This window comes from Dama dama, chromosome 19 (genome assembly GCF_033118175.1).
Source record: "Dama dama isolate Ldn47 chromosome 19, ASM3311817v1, whole genome shotgun sequence".
NCBI lineage: Eukaryota > Metazoa > Chordata > Mammalia > Artiodactyla > Cervidae > Dama > Dama dama.
Genome location: NC_083699.1, coordinates 20,173,780 through 20,179,327, shown reverse-complemented (window position 1 = coordinate 20,179,327; position 5,548 = coordinate 20,173,780).

The following is a 5,548-nucleotide window of genomic DNA, read 5'->3' as shown; positions in this document are numbered from 1 at the left end:
CCTAAGTCCAATAAGTAATTTGTTTGTAACAACTAGGGTGTGTGCCAGTTTAATTATTTACATGCAAACTGGGAAGAAGAACCAGACATGCCCATTACAGATAATAGTATCTTTGTTACAAGAGTATTGATCTGATAATGATAATGACTGAAGTGTTCATTTTAGTCTTTGGATTGTATCTAAACTGCTCAGTGAAACAGGATCTATGTCAAAGTTCTGTAAGTTGAATTTATTATAATTTTCCTTTTCAACTTGATAGCTTCCATGTTCTAGGCTATTTGTAATTTTTGTTGGTTATTTAAGATAAGCTCTGGAATTTTTGTGTGATCATAGGATGTAAGTATTGTAACTTACAGTAGTCATGTACAGATGTGAGTAGTCATGTATGGATATAAGAGTTGGGCTATAAAGAAAGCTGAGAGAAGAATTGATGCTTTTGAACTGTGGTGTTGGAGAAGACTCTTGAGTGTCCCTTGGACTGCAAGGAGATCCAACCAGTCCATCCTAAAGAAAATCAGTCCTGAATGTTTTAAGGACTGATGCTGAAAATGAAGCTGAAACTCCAATACTCTGGCCACCTGATGCAAAGAACCGACTCACTGGAAAAGACCCTCATGCTGGGGAAGATTGAAGATGGGAGGAGAAGGGGATGACAGAGGATGAGGTGGTTGGATGGCATCACCAATGTGATGGACATGAGTTTGAGTAAGCTCCAGGAGTTGGTGATGGACAGGGAGGCCTGGTGTGCTGCAGTCCATGGGGTGGCCAAGAGTCAGACACGACTGAGCGACTGAACTGAACTGATTGTTACAAAAATGATCAAGTAGATAAAATTTAGCAAGCAGAAATAAGATGTAAAAATCTATCTTTGTGAATGTCGCCGATGCTAAAGAACTTCAAATTTAAAATGGCAGTTCTTTTACTAATTAGAAAAAAATAAAGATTTTGGTAACAAACAATAACAAATCTATTTATAATTTTAAAAATAAATTTTGCAAAAAGTTAAAATAATGAATATTAAAAATTTTTATTGCTTCTGGATCATAAATTTGGGACCATTTAGAAAATATGAGAAATTAAGAAGAATGAGTACATAAGCAGCTTAATAGTTTGGCATTATTTCTTAAATATAATAAACAAACTTGTAAAATTTGGTTCAAGAGTATTACCTAGCAAATTGCTATAGTGGGTTGTAATAGCAGTCCTGCAAGAACCTTATGAATATGGATTTTTTTTTCCCTTAGAGGTCTGTACAACTCAGAAGGCTCGGACATAGCAAAAGGAATAGATTCAGAATGCTTATTGTTGCTTCCACTAGGTGAAAGACCAACAATATTCCACTGGTATTCTCAGATAGCATTGTAATAAAAAATGGAGAGGTGGTTTTTTCATGGGTCTATCTGCCTGAAGTCCTCATCAATGCAGTTAAAAATATTTTTGCTGAGGATCTGCTCTATAGGCTTCTCTGGTGGCGTAGACAGTAAAGAATCTGCCTCCAATGCAGGAGACCTGGGTTTGATCCCTGAGTCAGGAAGACCCCCTGGAAAAGGAAATGGCAACCCACTCCAATATCCTTGCCTGGAGAAGTCCATGGACAGAGGAGCCTGGGGGGCTACAGTCCTTGGGATCACAAAGAATCAGACACGACTCAACAATTGAGCATGCGTGAATACTGTAGAGAAAGCCCTCTGTAGACATCAGGAGCACCAAAATGATAAGGAAAAAGGCATTCATTCTCAAGATGCTTTCAACCTAATGGGGCTGACTACCATACACAAGTAGTTTTGACATAAAATAGGAAGCAAAGTACTTGAGTAGAGAATTTAGCCAAGTACTGTGAGAGAAGGGACCATTTAGTTCTGACTGGGGAGTTTTACAAAAGCTTTGAGGGGAGATGGATTCTGCTTTTTGAATAATAGGTAATTCACAAGAAAAAGAAATTAAGGCTATATGCTATCTTATATTTATATTGATTCATAGCCTGCAGAATTCTCACAGAGGTTTTTTTGTTTTATCAATGCGATTGTTATTATTATTGTCCACTTTACAAATGAAAAATGTAAAACTCTAAGAAGTCTATATGACTTTCTGAAATTCATAGTTGTTACAAGTGGTCAAGGATAGCATAGTTGGAAAAAAAATGCTTCCAAAATCCAATCTGATGATGGTTTTAAGTATAATCCACTCTTATGATGTTATGGTTGGCAGAGACCTAGAAATGTCAGTCTCACCAAATGTGATTTTGCGTACAGGAACAGAATGTTTCTTTGATTCTAAATTACCCCTGCAATGATTCTAAAAATTATTTGCCACAGCGAATATAGATGGTCTACAAAAGTGTTTCCAAGCCTTCCCCTTCATGAGAATGACCTAGAAAGATATTTTAAGAATGCACATCCCAGCCCCTTTCACCACTAAACGTCCCTATCTGTTTTATCAGGAAAACTGGGACTTGTGCTAACAGATCAGTATTTTTTAATTGCTCCTAGCTAACTAGAATTATCAGCTAAAAATGGAACATGGTTCAAAAGAGGAAAATGAGAAATGTAATTATTTTTCCCAATTTTCCACTTTTTTCCTAATGTAAAACTTTGTATTATATCACCAATATATATAACTAAAATAATTTTTAAATGGAACTGGGGACACTGATGTGAAACTGAAGACAATGCTGTATGATTAAAAATTGGATATATCTGATTACCTCGTCATTTCAGCCAAGAATGAACACACATTTCTCCCAAGATTTCTACTGAAAAACCTTTTCAAGTTCAGAGTTTCTTCACTGAGTTATCTCTGTGCATGTGTCCTCAGTTGCTTCGCTTATGTCTGACTCTTTGTGACCCTATGGATTGTAGCCCACCAGTCTCCCTTGTCCATGGCATTTTGCAGGTAAGAAAATACCATACTGGAGTTGGTAGCCATGCCCTTCTACAGGGAATCTTCCTGACCCAGGAATCGAACTTGTGTCTCCTGCATTGCAGGTGTATTTACTTCCCGAGCCACCTGGGAAGCTCAAGTTATCTCTAGGTATACCCAATGTAGTTACTGTTTTAATTCTTAAAAAAAATCTCATTATCTGTGTACATATGACTTCTTTTACTTAAGAAGAAAATATGAGGTTTATATGCTGCTTGTTTTTAAAAGTAAACTTTCTTTGTTATGAGTAGCTTGTGTACTTTGCTCATTTCCGAATACTATAGGCCTTCCCAGGTGACTCAGTGGTAAAGAAGCTACCTGCCAAGCAGGAGACTTGGGTTCAGTCCTTGGGTCATGAAGATCACCTGGAGAAGAAATGTCAACCCACTCCAATATTCTTGCCTGGAAAATTCCACGGACAGAGGAGCATGGAGGTCTACAGTGCAAGGGGTGGCCAAGAGTCAGAACCAACTAAGCAACTAGACCACCACCACCACCACCAAATACTATGGAACCTGTTATCAGAAGAACCATTGAGATCATTTGGATAAGACTACAAAGTAAAAGGTTCTAGAATAGGTTCTGAGGTGGTGGTTTTTTCGCTAAGTCATGTCCGACTTGCGACCCCATGGACTGTAGACTGCTAGGCCCCTCTGTCTATGGGATTCTCCAGGCAAGAATAGTAGGATGGGTTGCCATTTCCTTCTCCAGGGGATCTTCTAGACCCAGGGATCAAAACTGGGTCTCCTGCATTACAGGCAGATTCTTTACCTATGAGGGAATTTACAGAATAGATTATGAGAGACAGTAGTAAATAACTCAACAATAACCACAAGATTTCCCTCTGCCTTAAAATGTATCAGGCTTGAAGTCAGTCCTTAGCTGAACACTTCCTCTGACAAACTTAGTCTTCCCATATATTTTGTTAGGTGGCTCAAAGGAGAGAATGTAGATTGCATGACTTCACAAACTGTAATGTGTGATTCAAATATGATGATGAGATGGTGATGATGATGATGATCCTGATTTAAAGGACAGTCATTTTTTCAAATCCCATCTTTGTCACTAATCTTTGTGATTTTGACAAATTATTTTACATTTTGAAACCTTGAGTTTATCATCTATATTAAACTTAAGGTAACAGTTTTTTGTTTAGAATTATTAACCAACAAATGTAGGAAAATAAGTCCTCATAGTGCCTGGGTCACCACAAGGTACTCAAACAAGAATTCAATCATGTCTTTTCTTTCTGCTTCCTTAATTCTCAAATTTACCTTTATTAAGTATCACTTTGGGTATGATAGTTTTGGGCTGGTGCACAATCCCATGGTAGTGGTAAAGAATCTGCCTGCAGTGCAGAAGACATAAGAGATGAGGGTTAGATCCCTGGATGAGGAAGATCCTCTGGAGAAGGAAATGGCAATCCACTCCAGTATTCTTGGGAATCCGGTGGACAAAGGAGCCTGGCAAGCTACAGTCCATGGGGTTGCAAAGAGTCAGCCATCACTGAAGTGATTGAGCACGCACGCACAGTCCATGAGATTATTCTCCTTATTTATGTTATGAATTAAATTCTGTGCAACACCCTCCCCCCCCTCGCAATAGTACATTGAGCACCAGGACCTCAAAATAAGACTTTCCTTGGAGAGAGGATCTTTATAGAGGTAATTAAGTATTTTAATTGAAAGGTCATAAGTAGGACACCCTAAACCAATATGACTGTTGTCCTTATAAGATGAGGAAATTTGGATGCAAACCCAGAGGGGAGATGATGTGAAGATACAGACAGAAGATCTGTAGTCCAGAGTGAGAGGCCTGGAATAGATTTTCCCTTCATAGTCCTCAAGAGAAACCAATCCTGCAGTCAACCTGTCACCTTAATCTCAGTCTTCCCTTCTAGAACCATGGAAAAGTAAATTTCTGTTGTTAAGCCATACGGTCTATGGCACTTTGTGTTGGCAGCTTTGGCAAACAAATACACTAGTATACCGGTACATTTAAGTAACATGTTGGCAATTTAATTTTGCAAGTCCTAGCCTGGAGACCATCACAGGCTTGTACTCAGCCCCTCCCTCACCCCTGCGATGCCGCAGTCTGACAGACAAGGTCATTAAGGTTCAGAGAACAGGAGGAAAGTGCAGAACTGTCAGTGCCTGGGACAGAGGATGTGCTGTGAACACAAATGAAGGCAGTCTCTGGCTCACAGAGCTGCTCCAGGGAGCCGGGTCTGTCGGATGCACCTGGGTATAAGGAAGCTTAATACTCAGCTGAGGGCAATCATTCTGCTTTACTCCCTGTCACAGAGATTAGTCAAAGGGAGGGGCCCGCCAACCAAGCTGACAGGACATTTCCAACTTGGTGCTGGATGCAAAGAAAGTCTGTACTGATCTGATTGTGGAGTTGTGAGGATTTGGCATAAGTCAGAGTCTCCAGGTGACCTTTCCGCACAGATGGGCCAGTCTCAATTAGCAGAGAAGCTACAATGAGCACACTGTAGCATATACCTCACTGGTTTCAGTCTTCCACCCAGGACGCTCTAATCCTACCCTTCTCGGTTGGTTACTTTAACCAAGACATTCTTCATGTTGACCAAATAAGCCTTTTAAGAAATTTTTTAACCAAGTAAGTC